Source organism: Nyctibius grandis, chromosome 3 (assembly GCF_013368605.1).
Source record: "Nyctibius grandis isolate bNycGra1 chromosome 3, bNycGra1.pri, whole genome shotgun sequence".
Classification (NCBI taxonomy): Eukaryota; Metazoa; Chordata; class Aves; order Nyctibiiformes; family Nyctibiidae; genus Nyctibius; species Nyctibius grandis.
This window is the reverse complement of record NC_090660.1, coordinates 61,754,946-61,778,126: the sequence shown is the minus strand read 5'-3', so window position 1 is coordinate 61,778,126 and position 23,181 is coordinate 61,754,946. Positions and strand designations below refer to the sequence as shown.

Below are 23,181 nucleotides of genomic sequence, written 5' to 3'. Positions count from 1 at the left end.
GTGAATAATGCTCCATTGTTTTATTTTGCTTCATAAAGCTTTACAGTTTCTCAATTTTCAAAAAAAACAGAGCTGAATGAAAGTAAGGCAGACATACCTTGATACAAAGTATCTTCAACTCCTCTTCCTGCGTTGAATGGCAAGGGTAGGGATGGAGTGGGAAGGCCCAGTCTGAACAAGAGTGGAAACGCGTAAGGGATCCCTTTTATTATATTCCCCACCACACAAAGTCATAGCAACATTTGTACCACCTTAATCAGGTGACTTATTTTGGTGAATTCTCCCTAGGAAAATGGACAAAGAAAGCCTCAATATTCTCGTGCTGCACCCCACAGTCCTCTGCAAGGGTGTACCAAGCAGAACTGTATGCAAGACATTTTATACTTTGGAGCTATTTCTTCATGTTCTCTGTGCGCTCAGGTGAGTGGCAGTGTTACAGTGCATCAGTCCCACTTTCTAGCTCTCCTTTGTTCTCTTTTTCAAACAGAAACATGGATTGTTGGATTAATCTAGATCATATTTATGTCACTCCAGAGCCTTGGTGTGGATGTTAAATTCTGCGTGCTCCATCTGGCACTACTCACACATACTGCCCAAGAATACATGAGTCTTAAATGTGGTGTTTTCTCTTCACTCCAGTAATGCTGGGAAGAGGAAGGATTTTTCTGACTGTCAGAACAAAGGCCAGAAGCTGTGAGAAAATATGGCAGACTCTAAATGTGAGACTCAATGCAATCTGGGCCAGAAGTATCAAATTCACTCTATCCACTTCTATTTTACATCATGAGTTGAACTTGCAGATTGCAGTTCCCTCAATCTTTAAAAAGTACTTTACAGTGCTTTTTAAAATGTCTTTTAAAACCAAAGTAAAAAAACTACCGGGTTTATTGGAGAATTTGCTGTGCAAACCCCTCTGCTGTGCGAGAGGTCAAGTCAGATGAATGCAATGGTTCTTTTTGGCTCCAAAATCAATAACTCTTTGGAATTACTGCAAAGACTCAGTGTACTACTGCCAACTCTTCAAAAGAAAAAATCTATTTTCTGTGTCCTCATACTCACCCTGTCCACTTTGAAATTATACTGCTCATTGACAGAATTAATACAAGTGCAGTGTCCAATTTAATTGATGCAGCACTTTTTCAGTGTAGAAAATACAATTCTTTGTGGTAACTGATTTGTTACAAGTAAATAAAGGGTAATTATGTAGCCTGCTGTTCATTATGTTACACAATCCATTTAAGCTCCTGCTCTACAGATGTTTAAGTCTATACAGATGCTTGGCAGCAGACTGAAGGCATGTTTACTGCATATCTTCAGCAAGCAGGGACCAAAGTGAGTAAATCTGCAAAATGCAGTAAGAGATCATCACAGATTTTCTAGTGGCTGTCTAACGTTGCATAGATACTTTGTCATGAAGTTGCACACAAGTTACTTAGTCCTGCTTGTGAAGGCATTAATTAGCTGAGGGAGAGTAACCCACAGATGCATCTAGTCTTGCTTTCAGATGCAAACTGTGTGCCTGAAGCTCATTTCTGTGCCTCAGCATTACAGTCCCCTGTAGTTCCAGTTTGCAGGCTAGTCTTTTTGTTAAACAAGTGTCAACTGTTTGAAGGGAAGACTTGGAAAAGAAAGCAACCGATGTAAAAGAAAATTTATATTTTTGAAAGTTTAGCTTTGCTTGTGTCAAAAGCAAGGCGATGTACAATGAACTGTGAAAATATAGCAAGCAATGACAGTGTCTCAACTGATAACGTCTACAGGAAATAAAAACCTTCAGAAATACCAACTTGCTGTCAAAAAGAGCCCGAACATTATACACATGGCTCATACAGCTAAGAACCTGGAACCAGAGTGTGCTGAAGTGCTAAACTGGCTTTTGACAGCACTAGCCTCTCGCAGGACAAAGAGGATGATTTTTTCACTTCACTGCATTTCCTTAGTTCCATTCAGTGACTATTTCATTCAAACCTGGGAAACCAGCTGGGAGCTGAAAAAGCAGAGAGGCTGATATTCCTCCTCAGACCTCTCAAAAACTGGGTGGGAAGAGGGGGAGATCTGCTACCACTTCTGAAAGCTTAATGAGATTGTGACCAGCAAGAATTACTGCTGTTCAATTCACTAGTAGATATTGTTCCCCTTCTTTAAAAAGTTAGCTAGTTTTAAATGTGAGGCTATTTCCTCCCATTTAAAAAAATGTTCTTACTACATTTCTGGTAGTTTTTTCTTTCTTTCTGTGAATGCTAATTGAGCTCCAGTTGCTGTCCATATGCAACTTGGTCCAAATCATAAGTAAGAAGGGAACTAGCACCTGGTAAATAAGCAATGAGGTAGTTTCAGAGTTTGTAGTATGATATAAATACTGGAGACAGAGAATAAGGACAAATAATATTTATTGTTTCATTGTTTGAATTAGGGTGGTTTGACTTGTGATGTGCAGGGTTTGTGCAGTTTGTCAAGGCAGCTTCTCTGGCTCACAGCCCATTCCTCATTGCTGTCTTTCCCAGTGATTTCTCAGGAGCAACCTGCCAGGCAGATGAAACGCTCTGTCAGCAGAAGCCTCATCCAAGCTGCTCTCTTTCCTAGGGATGCTGCCACCACGTGAGTGCACATCCAGGTGTGTGGCAGGATAGGGACTGAAGGAACTCGCAGAGATCCTCTGCTTCCCGTGCACTCTAAGTGTGGTCACATATTAATGGGCCAGCCTTCCTCTGACACTAGAAGAAGGTCTGAGGCCTGCTGTACATAACTTGCTTAAACAAACGTGAGTAGATTACAATGTGTGGTAGCAAGATGAATCAGTATTTCTGTTGGAAAAAGGCTTATGCAAAACAAGATAAAACCCAGACGTTTAACCTGTGTTTTTCAGCTTGCTGATTTACAATGATGATATTTAAATCTCTCTGTTTTAACCAACACACTAGCAAGTAACTATGTCAGTATTCAGAAGTTATCTGTACCCTCATGTTTAGGTCAGCAAACCAGTCCATTCCCAAGAGGAGAACAAATTAATGCAAAATTGTTGATTTCCTTTATGGTATTTTGTGTGTGTGTGTGAAGAGGTTCATTAGGAGGTCAGGTTACATTTAGCATACCTGAAAGAAATTTTAGATCCTTGCAGCCGAAGTGCCAGCCATGAAGTAGAATGAGACGTGTTGATTAAAAGGAATCAAGAAAAGGAAAAAAGAATATTGCTTTTTCAGAGGTGCAAATTGCAAGTCAGGCCATGGCGAAAAGCTGCTTATCTGCACTATTTATTTCATAACCTTCAGCTATCAAAGTTTTTCAAGGACAACTGGCAGATTACTAGAGCTCTACTAATACTTTGGACTTCTCAGGTTTGTTAATTTCAAACTGTTTATTCTCCCTATTAAAAAGGTTTTACATATTTCATGAACATAACAATAGTGTGATTACATTGACAGCACTTCTTATGTGATAGACATACAGTGTTTCCATGGGAAAAGACAATCTTCTGGACTTCAATAGACCCAAAATGACCTTTATTCTGTGTAAGACTAACAAGAAAGTTTTGAAAAAACTTCCTTGCTGGGGGAGAAATTTTTAAAAAACAGATTTTTATATATAAGAACAAAAATATAATACTAATTATATGTAGTTTCTCATTATGATTGCATAAAATATTCTGTTACTATATACGATGGGGGCCATATCTGTGACTTAGATAGGCTCGCTTGAGAATCATGGCTTTGTATCCTCACATTTCCTTAGGCATACAAAAATAGGCTTTCATGCTGAGGGAAGAGGAAATGCCTCTGTCAGTTTGGTAGAAGCAGCAGCCAGTTGCTGGTGAGGTGGAACGGTGAGGTGGAGCAGTGATCTGCAACTGCAGAAATGTTTCTACTCCCTGGTATCAAGCCAGTGCCAAGTGAGGGAAATTGCTAGAAAAATAATATTAAGCATTCACTGAATATTGATGAGTTGGGGCTGGGTTTTACTAAATTGTTCATCATGTCCAGAATATATTGTGGAGAAGGTAGTTTAGTTGTTTTTTGGCCCCATCATTAAAATCATGTTATACACAAGATGGATAAGTCTGCTAGCTTTGATTTCTGAAAGTTCAGGAGCCTCTCTTCCTCTTTCACAAGATGTTCAAATGCTTCATTACATTCCTCAGATGGAGGTTTGTTGTGAAAGGGTTAGTAAGGGAGACTTCAGAGCACATGCCATTCTGTTCCTGGCTTCCTGGAGTTTTTAAGTGTGTGGTACTCATTTCCCTGATCTAAACCCTCCATCCTGGAGACAGATGAAACAAACATTCTTCTTGTGATTAGGAAACCTAACTTGTCCCAGCGTTGTCTAGGGCCATGTGTCTTGCGGTCCTTCCATGCTCATATTTCAGCTGGCTTCTCTTGCATTTAGTTGAAAGGTTGCTAAAGCAACAAAGATTTGGCTCGGGATACTCCCGTGTCAGGGAGACCTTTTGGGGTTCTGCTGGACCAAGGGATAGCTGGTTTCTCCAGCACATACTAACTTTGACAACCCAACATTTGGAGGGGGGTCTGAACCACATCTGGAAGGAAGACAGTAATACTGATAGCTACAACAGTGCCTGCTCCAGACTGGGAAATACTGTGTGCTGTGTTCCCCTGCAACTGCTGAATGGTTTCCACTATTGTCCACTGTCCTGGTTTCGTGGGAATAAAATTATAGAATCACTTTTCTGTTACATTTTGTTTCAGTTTGTGGCCAGCTGTGGTACGGTGATCAAGACCATTAGCAGTTAAGCCCAGGGCAGCTGACCCAGGATTGCCCACAGGTGTATTCTATATCATTAACATCAGGTTCACTATAAATGGGAAAGCTTGGAGGGGGATCTCTCCCTTTTTCCTTCTCCTTTCTTCTCTATAGTTATTACCCATGGAGGCACTTGCCACCACTCTATGGGCTAAGTATAATTTTGGGTCTTTTGTATTAGGATTGATATCCTAATACAATGTCCCTTCTCCCAGGTAACAAGCGATAGGACAAAAGGAAATGGCCTCAAGTTGCGCCAGGGGAGGTTTAGATTGGATATTAGGAAAAATCTCTTCACCGAAAGGGTTGTCAAGCATTGGAACAGGCTGCCCAGGGAAGTGGTTGAGTCACCATCCCTGAAGGTCTTTAAAAGATGAGTAGATGTGATGCTTAGGGATGTTGTTTAGTGGTTGACTTGGCAGTGTTATGTTAATGGTTGGACTTGATGATCTTAAAGGTTCTTTCCAACCAAAATGATTCTGTGATATTGGTTTTCTTATTTTATTAAATCTGTTTAAATTTCAGCCCATGAGTCTCCCTCCTTTTCCCAATTCCCTTTCTCTATCGAGGAAGGGAGATTAGGTAATAGAACAACTGGTTATTATTTAGCCCTGTGTGTGAGCTAAATGGAGACATCCACTCACAGGTGAATCACCAAAAGCATGTATATACTGCCTGGCTAATTGCACTGCTCCATTTTCTTTCCAAACTCTTTAGCAAGTTTTGCTGACATAGTTGAGTTTTTACATTCTAATGAAAGAAGTGTTGAGTTTTTTTCCCCCTCCCCTCCCATTGAAAAGAGATATTGAATTCCTCTGTGGGGTAGGAAATGGTTATCTGAGAAGGTTGCAAAGACATATAATAGTTGAGAAGCAATAAAGACATGATCAGAAATTTCAGCTGAGGGCTTAAGATGTGATTCCCAGAAAAATGTGACAGAAGCAGGTCTGCTGTGAACAAATCCAGAAACATAAGACACATAGAAAAAGGACTTGATATCATGGATAATGTCAACATATAGGCAGAGGAAAAGTAAAGGGATCTAATTTATCTAAGGAATTTATATATATTTAGGCACAGTCTTTCTACTTCTGATTTCAGACAGACATGAATGTTGATAGTTTCTGCCTTATGTTTTTGCTGTACCATTTTTTGGTTGCTTCTATTGATCACCAGTCACTAATACTACAGGAATTATACCATTCAGCTACCATTATTCTGACTCCATATTATCTACAGCATCCTGATTTGTTTTTATGCCCAATTTAACATTTACTTAAGTGACATTTCTTAATATGTAATTTCAACTGCTCATTACAAACACAGAAAAGGTATCAAGTGAGTTATGGATTGTATCAGTGGATGACTTGACATTTCAATATTTCAAGAACATCAAGTTATTAATTTTTTTTTAAAGAATGAGAAAAAAATCAATATTCAGTACTTCAGAACTTAAGTGTAATACCTGAACTAAATGAAGGGATTTGCAATTTGCAAATTGCTAAGGAATAGTGGTATAATTTCCATATAGAAATATTTGCTTAACTTTTGCAAGCCAAATAAAAGAATGGCAGATGCAATTACCATCTGAGGTGTTCAGAGCAACAAAGTCATCTTTTTTGGGGTATGACATCACTGGAATTAAACACAGAGGAGTGAATGGAAGGGCTGACAGGTCCTGTCTCATTGACACAGCAGAGGCCATTAGAGCATGACAGTAACGAACCTGGTTCTTTGTTTTCTCCTAGCCCGAACTAGCTGATCCAAGAACAACTCCTCATATGAAATCGTAAGTACACACAGTGTTTACCAGTTCATGGCCATGCCAAAGGTGACAGAGGGTAGGAGCAAAGGGCAGAGTGCCTGCGGTACGTTGCTTTACCACCCAGCCCCATTGCAGGACCTGGGTATGTTCCCACGGGGGTCAAGATCCAGAAGACACGGGATAAGTTGCTGCCTTGGAAGGCAGAGGGAGCAACTTGTCATCTGTGGTGACAGAGGCAGCACCAGGACTGCCCAGGGATACCCAACACAATCCACCTGCATCACAGACAGAGTTAAAAGAGGAGAAAACCTCTCACATGCCTTGTGTGGGCATGTGTGTCATCTCCCAGTACCTGCTGGTGAAGGAAGAGAGGGCAGCTGTGGGAGAGCACTGTTATCAATCTCATCATCCATCTGTGTTTGCAGGCTTTTATCTAGTAGAGGATGAAGTTTATGGTGGCTATAAAACCCCACCCAGAGCTGAAAGGCAGAGCACTTATGGTAGGCTGGAAGCTTTTTATGGAACTGTGCACCACACATACAAATGGTTGCTCAAAATTGAAGTTCTCTTTCCAGCTGCATCTGCTTTTGTGGCAAGAATGTGCAATTTTTATAGACTATGCTATGAGCTTGTCAGAAAAAGGGGCATTATGTAAGTAGGATGTGTCATAAACAGTCATTACTTCCAGCACTTGCTAAAAAAAATACCAGCATTGACAAGGATGTGAACAACTTCAAAAATTAAACTTAGATGATGAAGGCCTTGAAATGCAATAACTAACAGCTCTTCCAAAAGCCATATGATGGAATAATTCTCTCAAATGTGTTACCCAGTCATCTGGACATGCTGCCAAGTATAAAATACAGCACAATTACAGATCTTTATCTCTCAAATCAAGATAATTCCCTTTGTGATGTCCCCCCAGCTATATAACAATGTAATTATTTTGCTTATATTAACATTTCTTGCTGAATATTGTTTTCTAACACTGCAACTATTTAAAGTCACATGGTGAGTTTTAATCTTCTCTTTAAAATAATTCAGGGGGGATAAAAATTACTTTTTGTAAATTTCTTTTCATTTGCTTCTGAGGCATAAACAAAAAATTGTTTAGCAAAAAACATGGTCTGAAAGTAGAATTCACCTGGGAGAAGAAGATACTTTAAATAAAAGGGGAATTATCATTCTGAATTCAGCACATTCCTGAAAACTCAAACTAAGGAAAACATATTTCCTGAGTTTTCTTGTATTTTTGATCCCATTCTTTTAGAAATATTACTTCTTTCTAAAAATGTGAAGGAAAAAACGAACCAACAGGGAAGACAGCAACACCCTAACTAAGAAGTAGTTAAAGATTTTCACAAATTCTGCAGGTTTTTGTGATTGGTTTTCTAATTTCCAGAATGTTTGCAACTGGGAACATGAAATAGCTTCCCTGGGTATTTTGTTCTCTGTAGTTATGTTATTTTGTGAGCAAGCAACCATTTCTGTTTGTCATGAAAGTCTTTGAACGATGCATCTTGAGATCCAAGGCACTGTATCTGCTTCACTGCACTGCCAACTACCCACCTTGCAAAAGAGAGTTCCAGTATATTGTAGCAACCCATTGTCCTATAGAATTAAGAGTTAATGACAATAGTTTTAACACTACCATCTGCACTAAAGCTACATCCATACTGGTATACTAAACATAACAAGGGCATACCCACAAGCCCTGGCCCACGATGCTCTTTATTTGTTCACGTACTCCTTGTGCATATTGACCAATGCTAACCAGCACTTTCTCTGCCAATGCCAGTCTAGGATGAGAGGATACTACAGGCCAGTGACCATCCCAGAGGACATGAATGGGGTCCAAGCAGTGTAGCGGAAGAGAGTTTAACTATTGAGGCACAAACTGTGCAGTGACACAGTCTGCAAGGCTAGAGAACAGGTCCCAGACCATTTTCTTTACTAGCATTTCCAGCTAGGTTACCGTGACTTAGGTGTTTAACAGCATATTAAACAGGATGTGCTAGGATCTTTCTGTCAGAAAAAGGTACGTGAGCCAACAAGTTTTGAAGAACATGTTTAAACTTACTTTGCTGACAAATCTGTACTTTAACATGGCTTGGTCAGTTGAGGTGCCCAAGGCTAAAGTATAACAACTCTATATACACCGGGGTTTGACAACGCAGTAATTATTTGTAAAATATAGTTACTGTTTTGGGATGTGGTTGATGAGAATGCCATTGATGTTTGTTACAGGAAAATGATAGGGTTTTTGTAACTTCCTTCGTTTTTGATTTTTTCCACCTGTTTTAACATGCAATCTACATGCTGTCTACTGGGTCAGAAAGAAATCTGTGCTCAGGGTTGTTAACACAAAAGTGAGACAGGATAAAACTTACTCCAAGATGACATTGCTCCTCAGCTTCCTCTTTCATTCCTCTGTGTACCCTCTCATTCTGCCTCTTTGGTCAGAATTTCCAAACTCTATTATCCCTTTTTACCCTCCCCATTTTAAAAGCCTTCCCTTAAGTGTGGCTATTACGTGTCTCAGTGACACATGACCCAAATCAGCTGCTCCCAGAGCATCCCAGAGTGATGTTTCTCTCTTTCCCCACAGGGAACCTTTCAGTGTTTTAAACTACAAAACACAAGTATGCGGTCGACAGGAACCCGGCCTCTTCCAAAGAGCCACCCAGAGGAAGACAAGAAGGCAAGGAGAAGGAAAGGCATCCATCAGCCCCTTCCTCGGCACAGCGTGGGGCAGTGTGCTGCCAGGTAGGCATAAAGCTGCCATCAGCTGCCTGATCCCCTTTTCACTGCTGCTGCAGAGGCTTCGTGCCAAACACCCGCAAATCGAAAAACATTTGTTTTGTGCTATAAAAACCAGAGGCTAACAGCTGCACATGTTGTCTCCAGTGTTGTAAACCTGTCATCGGCACGGTAGTGTTTACATATGGCTACAAGGCACTCATAGCCGAGCATCCCTGCGCGGTGCAGCGGCAGCCAACGCTTTCCTGACAGCTGTGTCAACTGGAAGCATCACAGCCAGCTTATTTGTTTCAACAGAAGCCTCAGTAACTCCCACCCCAAAGACACAAATCAGATTCTTTCATTTTTTTAATGAGCTCAGTGTTAATAATAGATCAACTGCAGATGCTGGAATGGAAATAACTGGCATTTCCCTAACAAGGCACATAATTCTCCTAGAAATAATGGATCTCAATTGAAATAGTTACAGCCAGTCAGGCAGCGCTTATAATGCATGGCCAAATGTCCAAAATGAAATCAAAATCTAGGAAACATGCAAAGGTGCTAATTTTCTACATCAGTGGGATTTATCAGATTCCTACTGATTAATATGAAAAGTTGTTTGGTTGTTCAATTGATAGGGCTTTGTTTTGCTTGCACAGACATTTGAAAGACATTGATTTAGATATTACAGGAACATCTAGATTGGCAGAATGCTTTTAAAATAGTAAATCAATTCTCTCTGCATTATAAATGGCAGTTATTAAATAGGGGATTTTTTTTATCCCTGTCTTAGTGACAAGGTTACTATCTATTAAGAGAAACAGTTATAATTTTTTTTTGATATACACATACCAAGGCTGCTCTTGAAAAATCAGGATTTAATTCATTGTTTCTTCCACCACCTTCCATTACTTAAAAAATATTTATTAACCTTCCCTGTTCAAAATGGTTCATTTACCTAGCATTCTTCACATAGTATGTTTTGAAGTTGCTTGGCAAGAGGGAAAGATAAGAGAGAAATACATAAACAAACATTAGCTTCGGAGCACATGCCATCCACAGAACTCTGTCCCTAGATCATTAAAACTGAAGTTAACTTGTTTACCTTCACGGTGGGGATTATTCCATAGTTTTTACTTAGTTATAAAAGAGAGAAGTGCAGGCACATATTCTGCATTTGCTCCAAATCTAGATTAATAAAAAAAGTCTCCAATCCTTTCATGATGGAGCAAATGGAGCCCTGTCACATAGAACAATTTCATATTGGGAGTAACTATCCTCACTAGTTTCTGGACTGAGGTAATCTCTTTTTACTTTCCACAGGGTTTTATTTTGCGCAACTTCAGTACCTTTAGGCATATTGACAACCTCTAATAAAATGCTGCGGCATTTCCAAGTCATTGTCAACAAGAACTGGTGCCAGCACCTAGCACAGAACAGCATGGTGGGTGCACACCTGAGTTTTGAAACTGCTATATTCTGCTAATGCTTTGCTGATGTGATTATTTTGGGTTGATTTCTGGAACAGATTTGGCCAGCAGGCACAGGTTCGCTCCATTGCATGGTATGGATATTCTCCCTGAGCACAGGTCTTTGGAAAAGGTAAAGCCTGATCCTGCATTGTGCTAAGCACCTCTGAGTGACATGCAAAGTATTCCACACCTCCGAGGTTTGCAGCACCTTACAGCATTGGTCTCTTATGCTTCAATTCCCCAAGAATCTGACCCTTAAGCATTACTAATGTTATAATTATTAGGGGCAGGATAATGAACCATGACCATAATAGTCCTGTTTTGCTGGTCTCTGCCAATATGCGCTGTGAAAGCCATGGCTTTTCAAAGCCCTTAGACTCTTATTAGAAAAACACAGACCGAAATGCTGTAGCAGTGCTAGAGAACTTCACTGTTAGGAATGACTGGGTGTGTGGTCTGCAGCCAGAGCCACTGCGTGACATTACTCTGTTTAAAAAGGGTGATCAGAGCCAGTTCTTCTGCGCTAAGGACACACCTTGGAGGAGGTCGAATACCTGCTGAGCCATCTCTCCTCTCCAGTGGACGCTCCACCCGTGAACGTCCATACCCTGTGGCTGGGGCCCATTGTCCTGGTGGCCAGTCAATGCTTGTGATCATCCTGACGACACACTCCTCATATCTAACCACAGTAATTTTTGGGGCTGCTTTGATTAGCAGTCCCTGGATCGAGAGGTGGTCACCAAGCTGCTAACTACTCCTTAGTCTTTGTTCAACCCAAAGGGCATTGATCTTAGTTTATCTAAAATATTTTCTTTAAAAGTTTTGTCATTGAACAGGATTGAAAGCACCAGCCTGAACTAGCTCTTAATCTCATGTATTATAGATTATGCTAAATTAGCTAGGATTTGAAAAATTACCTCTAAAAGTCCATAATTATTAATCGTCATCCAGAGTCTGCCAGCCCCCACAGGATGATCAAAGAACATTTTTTGCCTTTGTGGTGTTTTTCTACACACTGGTAAAGGTTATGACATTCTCATTCAATACTTTTTAATTCCTTAATATTAATGACAAAAACAGGCAGCAAAACCACTTCTAGAATAGATTCATTTCAGTGTCCTATTTGTATTCATTGGTTTTATTACCAACATCACATGTTATCTGATATGGTCTGGCATTTTAAAAGGGAGGATGTCTTTATGCAGTAAGGGCAATAATTAATAAAACAGTAAAATAGCATTATGTTCCAATAGATAAATATATATTAGTGTTTCTTAGAGCTAGACTTACTGACTAGCCAACAAAAAGGGAATCAATCGAATTTATTGTTATATAATTTTTATCTAGGAATGTGTACATTAGTCCTAGTGTGATTAATATACATTAGTGCCAGAGCTTTCCTTTTCATGCCCTTAGTAATTAGCTGTTGCTTGATGTGAGGCCATAACACTGTCTACTTAAAAGCAATTATAATCTATCATATATTGGCCTATTCAGACTTTAAGTTTGGGGCTCTTTCTCAAGAAGGACTACAGATTTCTTACTTGATCATTCTGTGTCTGTTCCACATGGGAAGCCTAAAAATTTTCATGAACACCTTTTGTTGAAAGAAGAGCATGAAAGCCTTAGCAGCAACAACAATAGCTGTGAAAAAGGCATTCAGTTTGATTGAAGTTTTGGGTACCCTCAAAATAACATCAATAATTCTTCTCCAAAAAGAACACATGGATTGCAATATATGTCAGCTATTTCAGATGTTAAGTTTAACAAGCGGGGAAGTGTATTTTAGGACACTGTCTAAACTTGAATTTGTTATTGTTCCTCTATTCCTCTATTTCCTTCCTTCACCAAAAAAATTTTTTTTAGAGTCTGAAGGGGCCCTCCAGCAACATGCTACATTGCATGTTTAGGGGTTAGCTGTATATAACTCTAAACCCACAAAATTTGAACTAGAGTACCAAATTTTGAAATGTCATTAAAATTCTTGAGGTTCACGTAAGAAGAAACAGATCAATTTTTGCAAAAATTGTTACAGGCACTTTTCAGGCACCTGTGTTTGTATCTGACACATAAGTATACACCGAGCAAATTACATTAATTGCCTTAATCAAATTCAGCCTTCATTGAACTTGCAAAGGGAAGTTGAGCAATGGAAAATGAAGGATAAAACTGAAGGTGTCCTAATCAGGATGTGAATAAATGGATAAAGCAGGAGCAGCTGAGGATGAGTTCTGCACAGTCTTGGGTATTTTCAGAGGGCAGAGCTGCAAAATACAGATATCATTTTTTAAGGCTTTACATAATTTCAATACCTCATAGCAAAACTGGGACCCTCTAAAGCCACAGTGCTGCCTGGGCTGAGTCAGTGAGCAGAAACATGTTGAAATGCCGCAGTGATTTAGATGCCCCTGACGAGGTGTTAAAGCGGCACATACGTCTCTAGTATGAAGAGGTTACACTTACAGTCACTAAAGGAAATCTTGATACTCGTGTACCTTTTCTGGTGAAGGAAGGAGAATAAGCTGCACAGGTATGAAATACCATCACACTCTTATCACTGGGGTTCAAACTAGAGCTGTATCTGTTGGACTATCTCTTTTAAAATAATGTATCTTTTAACAGCAGTGGTACAAAGCCCTGTATAGTCCAGCTTTCTGGCTTCTGTGTGAGTTGCATGTGCTAAGTCCTGATTTGCTCTGTTGCTTCGGCTTGAGTGGATGTTGCTCTGAAAAAGGATCACTTGTGGTCATATGATTGCTCACCCTAAAACCACTAGCAAGTTGTGTAGGTTTTTTTGTTCTTCAATTGATCTAGCCTCTCATGAGTCAGAGAAAGTGGAGCTTTTGATTTTTCTTTTTTGGTAGATGAAGCCTTGTTTCTGATATTTGTGTCTTCTGTGGCCTGCTGTTCTTGTTTTATCTTTCTGGTCTGAATTACACAGTTGCTTTTGTTGTAATTTAACTGACTTATGGATCCTGTTTCATGGACACCACCAAGCTGACTGAGGTCTCCAGTTTCCAAGGAATGCAGCTGGGACAAACAAAGGTGCTATATCCATACTGGTTACTCCAATAACACAATATTTTCCCAAACCAATGGTGTTAGAGAAGACAAAAAAAAAATGGGTACAGTCAAATTCATAATACGCACAATCTAGTGGATATTTGATGATTTCTTGTTCAGTGAAATCTGCCATTAATATTAGTGTAACTGACTGCTTAATCTATGGGGACAGGGCTGGCATTTAGGAAGACCATGAATTATATGCATGGTACCTTCCTAGCTGCACACATGTACTATAAGCATGGCACAGTAGCGTAAGAAACACTGATCTTGAAATGGCTGTCCATCTTGAAAAGCTACAGGAACTGCCTATACCGATAGATGTGTGAAATTGTGTTATGCTTGGCTATGCTTACAAGTTGTGTGCTGTCTTTCTTGGTGTGCTGAAAACCTGCCCTCTGGAATGTCACTGCTTGCCTGCACACTGTTCTCCACTAAGCTCTTGTGGCTCCCCTGGCAATCTGATGGCTTAAAACACAGCAGGGGAAAATATGGAGCAAGCACAGAAAATTTAGGTTAAATAAAGCTAAAATCTTAAGACACTGAAATCAGCACAACACTTGTGAGGGTCCAGCACTGTCTGGGATCTGAAGCCTGCACTCACGAAGCTGGGTGTCTCAGAAAGCTGAGAACTGAAAATTCACAGGTGCCCTATTATGACACAAAATTGTGGCTTTGACACTAAGGAAATGTTAACTCCCTCTCAAAAGGCTATGCAGGTGCAGGTCTCATGGGACGGCTTATTCACAGTAAACTTAAATCTGGAAATTCTTGTTCAAGTTTCTCACTCAGCTGGTCTTTCTATTCATCTCATATGAAGAAATACCCATATGAAGAGCTCTTTTAAACCATAATGAAAAAGGATCTACTGAACTTAATATGTTGTCACAAGCACAAGTAAACTGACAGGGAGTGTATTCAGAGTAGAAATGAGAAGGTTTGTAAAGAGCAGAGCACTGCAATTCAGACGTAGCCTTCTAGGAGGGGCAGTGCAGATGAAAAACTTGAACAAGTTTTATGATGAGACTCATGAAAAGTATTTAAGGCAAATGTTGTCCATGATAACAAGGACATATAGACACAATGAGCCAGGGTGTCCCTTCCCTCAAGTTTTCAAACTACATTTTTAAATATGTACTCCCACCTTGAAGTAGTTCTGGAGCAGAAACTAGATTCATTTCTGAAGCTTGGCAGACTCCCTCATTTAAAACTGATAATATTCTATGTGCCCATAGGCATAACTAAAAAAGTTATTAATCAGTATTTTCAGAGGGTTAGGTAAGAAGTATGGCAGCTGAAAAGAATGTGTTAAAGTCCTTTCCTCTTTGTGCAAGGCTAAGCAACACTGCTTGTGATCATTTATTTAGGTTGTGTCATTATGGGATCCAAGTTAAATGCAGATCTTCTGACAAGGCTGAGCAGCTCATATGCTCCCCAGGATGTCTGCTGTTTCTGATCTAGCTGCTGCCATCTGGGCACTATGAACGAACAAATGCACGAGCTAAGCCAGGTGGGTCTTACGCCACCAACAACGAAACACCTCTAAAGTGAAACATGGTGAAGTATATAATTTCTTTTTCATTAAATTTGAATGGATGCATACAGCTATATACCCTGAAGTCTTATAATAGCAAAATCCCCTTTGAAGTTGTTCAGCAGCAATTTACACTGTCAGCAGTTTTCATGGATTTTTAGTCATCCTCTCCTCAGGCCTTGGCTTGAATGAGAGCTTGCCTGAGGAAAGATTTGAATGTGGTCTTTGCTGATTAAATGAGAGGTCGTTATTACTGTGAGCCAGGAAGTGAACAGTTCTCACTGGGCTGGCTTCTTTAGAACTTACACAGCTGTTGCATCTCCACATATTTTTATATATATATATCAAAAAAAATAAGCATTTGTCAGAGTCCTGCTCTATAGCAAGGAGCAGGTACAAAGCAAGACTCCATGATGTTTTGAGTCCTGCTGGCATTCATATCAGAATCTTCCTGGGTCCTAAGGAAAGCTTTTATAGAACCAGTTCTTCTCACCCTTGAAAACTGCGCCCTATACTCTGGTCAAGATCAGAGATATGTTGATATAAGGGAGACCAGGGTGGACACATTTGGGAAGGCTGTGATCATTCTGGTTTTGCTTAACCTTATCACTGCTTTGGGTGTCTTTCTACTTTTCTTTCATTTGGTTGATGCTATACTTTGGTTGGAGACATACTCAAGACTATAGCTTGATGTAATTCCTGTGAGTAACTTACAGTAAAGTTATTACATGGTTTTCATGCATCCTGTAAAAAAAAAAAAAAGGAATAACAAAATGTTTTCAGTGTATCATTAATTCTGTTTATTATAACCATAAAGTGTATTGACTAGGAGTAGTATTAGGTCTATGTTTTCCAACCCATTTTTCTTGCTACTGCAGTAATGCTTCAGCAAAACCACTTCTTTTTCTCCTTCATGCTGCATACGTTCTGCACATTCATTCTTCTGCTTATATAAGGGGGGAAGTTGTAGAGGTTTGGTTGAGTGAGAAGGGGCACGATCTTGTGCCACTGAGCAGTCTGAGCAACCCAGGCTTTGAGCAAGGGTTAAGCCCAGAGCTAGCGACCTTAGACTCCCCTTGCTCGGTGCAAAACAAAGAACCCCGTGGTGCCTGCTTCGGCGGGAAGCAAAACTACATCCGGGAGGAGGGGGGGTGGTCACGGCTCTGAATATGTAAACCTATGGACCAATCACAAGTGCGATCGGGGCGCGTGATTAACATATGCATAGTCTATATAACCACTGCTTTCTTTGCGAATAAACGAGAAGCTTCCATACTCACATTGAGATTGTGTAGTTTACTCTGGACCGTCGCCCAGCACCCGCGAGCGCGCCCCCCCTGTTTTTCCCCTTACTTCAGGAAGTTATGATGCTGAAAGCAAAACTTTTGCAGTCTGATTTTTCATAGTGAAAAGGCTGCATGATTTAGTTGCTGTCTTCATTAATGTAACTGAAAAAGGATTAAAAATGTGCAAGTTGCTAGCAAAGGGCAAAAGTAAGAACTATCCATGAATCAGTAAAGGCTTGAGGACCTTTAAATAATTTATTTTTAATTACTATAGTTAATAATAATTTAATGCAGCCTCAAATAAATTAATTTATTATTATTGATTTTTGTGATGACTTCAGAACAGAACTCTCACCCTGGCTTAACAAATTGACTGATAAACTGACTACATATTGTTAAACATTAGCCTGGAAGTAAAAGATAAGAAAGCACATGCTTTGTCCTCTGATCAAGCAAGTTGTCAGTCAAAGCTGCAGAAATATAGCTAAGGAGTTTAAGAACTGAGGGAACATAAATTTAAGACTCAGGAGGGGAAACATAAGACCAGACAATATGCCAATTAATGGAATTAAACCAAAAAGATTTAAAAAGGGTTTCCCTCGGGAGACAGCATGAAAGAAAAGACAACAGTTAATTCAATAGGGACAGAAGCACAAATGAGCTAACTATGAAAGGATCAGAATATTTACAGATGATGGTGTCTGAAGAATTAAGGAACACTAGCTTGCAATTACTGTGAATTTATTATGCCCCAGTAGCATGTTCTAATTTGGTTTCATCTGTCCTCTGAACAAATATGCTCATCCTTAAATTCCAGAGCAAAAGAAATAATCCCTTTCTAGTTGCAGTTAGACTATGAAACCGATTATGATCAGCAAAAATTCAAAGACTGTAACAAACAAAGGCAACTTCACTAAAGTTTCCTGTCCATCATCTGTATCATCTTTGGCAGGCTTCACAGCAATTTAAGGTTTATTTTAGCAATGTTGTGTTCATGAAGTCCATAAGCAATACAGGTCCTCATGCCCCCCTTGCCATACAATGCAAATCAGAGGAGGATAAGACGGAGACAATAGTACTGAAAGTCCCCTTTCCCATGCTGGACTCCGGGAGGCATGGGTGTGAAGATGTGCTTGCAGATAGGAGTTGTTCCTTGTGCTGGGTTTATTGCTGAGGAAACCAGGACCTCCAACCAGGAAAGAGGTCTCACCACCCAAGAAGAGAAGCCTTTCAGAGGAGTTTCACAATCTCTGCAAGGAGCATCCCTGGTATTAATAAATATCTGAGACTCACAAATCATATTTTACCCTACACATTGTGGAGATATTTTAAACTAGAAAAGGGGAGATAATAAAAGGAAAGTAGGAGAAAATTTTAGTATCTCTGTGACTGAGATTCAAAGGGCTTCAAATATTACAGCTTTACAGAACTGTATGTTCAGAAACCTGCATGAACCAGCATCCTTCCCAAGGTGAAAACTTATGCCAAGGTATGCAGAAGGTCCCTCAAATACAACATCCCAATGAGCAGCCACATCCCTCAGTGAACCACAGAGCTCTGAATTGAAAGGGAGATGGCCCTCTGTGGCCCCTCCAGGACAGAGGAGTACGCTGTCAGTGAGCCTTGCTCCCCTCTCACTCATTTTGAGGGGGGGAAATTTCACTCCTTTTTGCTTCTGGGTTCCCATCCTGTTCCATGTCAGGCTGGTCTAAAGCAAATCAGAACTCTCAATTACTCATCAGCATGGTCCTAATCGTTCATCTGCATGTCCTTAACAGTGTTGCTCACTTCCCACAGGAGGGAAAGTGTTAGTGAGCTAGACTGTCAGCTCCAGTGAAGCCTCCGCGTCCCATTTTGGAAGGCAGGGCTGGGGAGTTTGGTATGACAGAGGTGGCTTTCTGCTCTTTACTGCCACAGCCTCATCCCAGCTACCACCAAGGACCAGGGGACCAGCATCAGGGGGTTTCCAGCCCTGCCTTTTCTTTGTTTTGTGAGCTTCTGTTGGCATTCTGTTTCCAGTTTTGCAACACAGAACTTCCTCTTTTTCTTGTTGGAATGCAGCTTGCTTTGTATCCAACGTTTGAGGAAAAGGCAGGAAAATGTAAGCTGCCTGAGGTAATTCTGCTCCTCCAGAGTTAACAAATCCAAATATGCTGGCATAGCAAATCCAGACAAGTTTGTAAATGCAAGGAGCTGGAAATCTCATGTTGTCAGGGTCAATTTGCTACCTTGACATTTCCAAGACCAGGGGAAAATTTCCCCAGCAGTAATTAAGTTGTGCATCTCTGTACAGGGACAAGTAAAGGGGAGATCACACAGTCTTAGGAAACCCTGTACTGTCACAGGCAGGTACTCTGCCCTCACATCAGGTATTTCTCTGTTCTAACAACTATCCTTCTACCACTTCCCCAAAAAGAATTGCAAAGCCATTACTCTGCATTATGAACTAATCATTTGCCAAATTAATTCCAATAAATCAAATCCCTACTGAATCACGTGCAGAACAGTGCGAGTGGATGGTAGAAGAGGGGAACCGGAAATATTAGCACTCATAAATTTAAAAAAGAGCAAATTGATATTTTTTAATTTGTCTAAACAAAAAATGCTCCCTAGATGGAACAGAGTGCTGTATTTTGCCTGGAGCAAATGTTTATGGCTGAGTTATAAAAAAGAAGTTTGTGACATCCCATAGCACTGCACAGGCAAACACACACACACACGGTAGCTTCTGTCCAATTGCTTTACGTCAAATTAAATCTCTGCTATCTCAGCTATTAGTGAGTGTCTTGGGAGACATCAGGTTTGAAAAGGTCCTTCGTCTAATGCTTTCTTGTGTCAGCTTGTTATGATGATGTGTGGTCTGCTTTTGTTATGCCTTCCATGGCACCCATTAGTACTTCAGGAAACAGCATAGGGAACAAAAACTAGAGTAGTCGTGTCCAGAGGAGATATTTTAATGGCAACTCTAAAAGCAGAAATGGTGCTTTGTTTTATCACAAGAAGATTCAAACAAGTGCTGAACCTTATCTTAACTCTGTATCTTTATAGGCAATACTAACTGAAAGAGCTCAATAATCACCAGTGTCATTCTGCCGAAACATGAATGATATAAGTGCCATCAAGAGTTCATCATATTTATTTTTCCCTTTTACATCACCTTATGTGATGTAAGAAAGAGAAGACTTACTGCTTTTACAATTTCTTTCCTAATGTATACTGTATAGCAAATGATCATTTCATGGAGCAGTGCCAGCTTGTTGTTCTGCAAATTGCAGAAGAGTGGTTCATCAGTTGTCTTGGTCAGCGTTGCAAAACTAATTTTCTTTTTATATTGAGGGAAGTGCTCGCTGCTTTGACACAACATAAGCTGTTTTGCCTGCACTGTATAATAATGAGTTTAGTCACTAAAGTACGATCTTAATAAGCAAAACAGGCACAATAGTAATTCAGATATTGTGATGACTGTGGTCTCTATATAGATTTTGAACTGCTTCTGGGGCTGTTGCATACATAAAAATCTATGCTGTAAAGGTATGTAAGGTGGAGATTGTGTCTAGCTCTAAAATTGCCTCCTGAAAGATACAAAGTTCAGCCTGTTCTCAGGGCTGCCCCCTTCCAATAAGCAGAGTCTGCTTCCATCCTGCCTGGAATCACATGTGGCAACTGGATGCCATGAAATTAGTGAGACCCTTGCAGTGGGGAAAGGGTCCTAAAAGAGTTTTGAGGTTGCGATGTGGACTGAATGCAAAGTGTCTCTGACTGACAGCTCCATTACCATTGAGGACTCTTGAGGCCAACCAAAACTTCCAAGTTAGGGCACTGAAAGGTGTTTATTGCCCTCTACCTTTCACTCTCACACTCACACATACACATTCTGGTTTTAAGAACGGTCAGCAAGACATCCCTCTGCAGGTGTGTCTTTGGGAGTGGGGGTCACACTATACTTTCAAAACGTCTTGTTTCTTCCTGGGAACTCTTTTCCTTTTTTTCCTTTCTTTTAACACCACAGTGATGTTATTTACTATTGATAGTAAGGATAACACAGGCAGCATCAGACAAGACAAACCTAGGAAAATCCCTGGTGCAAATACATGTGGTCAGAAAGATGAAAAGGTGCTACATGAGTGATGACAATACATGTCCTTTATTCCAGATGCATTAGACCAATGTCTAGGACATAAGTTTCACTCCATTTCACTCCAGAATTTTGAAAATGTGATTTTTTTTTCCTGAAAACAGAGAACTTCAAAACACTTTACAAAGGAAAGGGTCTTTTTTGAAGGGAAGTGTATGAGTCAAATGATACTTAAAATAAAAATTGCTCCCAGCTATTGCTACTTCTTAGGGGGGACTAAGAAGCCACCCACCCCCTTGAACAAGATAAGTAACGTGAAATTTCCTCAAGCTACTACTTCACAAAACTCTTCTCTGGCTCAGGCAGCTGTACTCTTCCTCCTGCTCACCAAAGGCAGGGATCAATGTTCTCCAAAATGCAATGGCTGGAGCCTGAGAAACCTAGCAAATAGGTTCTAAAAGAAGGGGTACCCAAGAAACCATGTCTCCTGGCAGCATTTCTCTTCAATGGCAACAAGGAACCTGAGGTAGGAAGCCAGTTTTTGCACCCATCCTCAGGGAACATCAGTCACATGGCTTATCCATTTTGCTGAGGTCAGGAGGTGATGGCCTTTTGCATACTGGACTATTTTTTTGGTTGTTCTAGATTACTGAATAGAGTGACTTTCCTAACTGACCGTTCAAGCCTTCAGATCGTTACTTGTTTCAGGTGTGATTCTCAATTCTCTTCCGATTTATCTTAGAGTAAGTCACAACTAAGTCTAAACCCCTTCGTACGGTAAAAAGCAAAGCAAGTTCAATATATGAAGCATTCTGCAAGCATTGTCCCAACTGCAGATTAGTTCTGGTTCACGAAGGGCTCTCTGGAATAGCAGCTGAATTGCAAATCTTTGTAAGTAGGATAGTGATCAGCACCTGCTCAGAGGCGTAGCAGTTGCCAATGGAGTCTTTCTGTTCTACAAATAACAATACATACTCATAAATGCATGTTCTCCCCTCCCTGTTGTCAAAAGCAGCAAGAAAATGCAAAGCAGTGGATTTTCATCAGTCACTTGTATTTTGATGTCTGTTGCCAAATGCCTGTCAATCAGTTCTGGGGCAAGGACAGGAAGAGAAACTGTCTTGCAGATGGGGGAGCAGATGGGGAAGAGTGGGAGAGGAGCCACCCACCCCATCAAACTGGAGGCAGCAGCTACAGCCACAACGGGATTGCTGCCTTCTGGTGTTTTGTTGTGCTTTTTAGGGTTTTGTTTTTTTAACAGATACAGGCCTCATCACCTCCAGCACAGTCTGATCTGCATTTTTTTATACTGGGTTTCTCAGGGTGTCCTTTGGCACATGGTAACTGAAGTCATTGTTTTCAGGTTCCTTTACAGGTGACCAGAAAGAAAGAGGACTTGTTTGGAGTCAGGACTTTGAGAAAGATCTCCTCACTGCTCTCTTTCCCACAGACTTGTTTACCCGGCCACAATAAAATTCTCTGTTCTCTGTCAGGTTTATGCTCTCAACACCCTTTCTCTAATTAGCAATTTTTTTTAAGTTAAAGTGAACACTAAGACTGAGGGATAGCTGACAAACCAAAAGACAAAATAGTGAACAAATTGAACTCATTAAGCCCTTAAAAAATCTATTCACCACGTTTGTTTCTATGTGCAAACAGTGCATGAGAAGATTGTAGCTTCCTTTCGTGTTTGGTCCCAGAAGCTCTTCATGAAGCTTGTTTACACCTTGTAATCAGAAGTAGCGGTCTCACCCCCTAGGCTTTTTGATCTCTGAATGGATGAGTTTGTCACATGATTCAGTCTTCTAGCGTAAATAGCATTTCTTGTGAATTTTTCTATTCACTTTCAAGGTGTATTTGTGTGTAACAGCTTTAAAGTGTTTTCTCAGCACTTGTGGTTAATAGAATTTGATCATAGCAATCTGTAAAAATCAAAACAAACACGGAAGAGAGTGTCAACACAGCAATGTTTTAAAAAGTGTATGTATACTCAGAAAGGTTTGGGGAGCGATTTACTTCGCGGATGGTTGGGGGTGAGGAGGTGTTAATCTGCTTTTCCAATGTTTCTTCAGCTCCACAGTATTTTGTAGCCAGACTCAAAACATAGAACACATTACAGATGGGACCTCAGAAGATCTTCATCTCCAGCTCTTAATTTCAAAGACTAAACTAGTGAAGACAGATGTTCATCTGTCCTGCTCCTGAGATACTCCAAGAGATTCTGCAATCCACAACCTATTTCAGTCCTCATATTCCTTAATTAGAATGTATTTCATAATGTCTAAACTAAATGCCTTCCATTAAATGACTGCAATTAAATTGATCCAAGTAAGGCTTATTACATCTTCACAGAATCACAGAATCACAGAATGTTAGGGATTGGAAGGGACCTCGAAAGATCATCTAGTCCAATCCCCCTGCCGGAGCAGGATTACCTAGACCATAACACACAGGAACGCGTCCAGGCGGGTTTTGAATGTCTCCAGAGA

At 40.3% G+C, this 23,181-nt stretch overlaps 1 long non-coding RNA gene across 1 annotated transcript; it reads left to right on the top strand.

Moving 5' to 3' along the window:
• Positions 1 to 315: 315 nt before the first annotated feature.
• LOC137661566 (uncharacterized) lies at positions 316 to 22,900 on the top strand. The gene is made up of 4 exons (XR_011047879.1): positions 316 to 420; positions 9,129 to 9,286; positions 15,165 to 15,307; positions 22,765 to 22,900. It is a non-coding gene; the product is annotated as an uncharacterized lncRNA (long non-coding RNA).
• Positions 22,901 to 23,181: the final 281 nt, after the last annotated feature.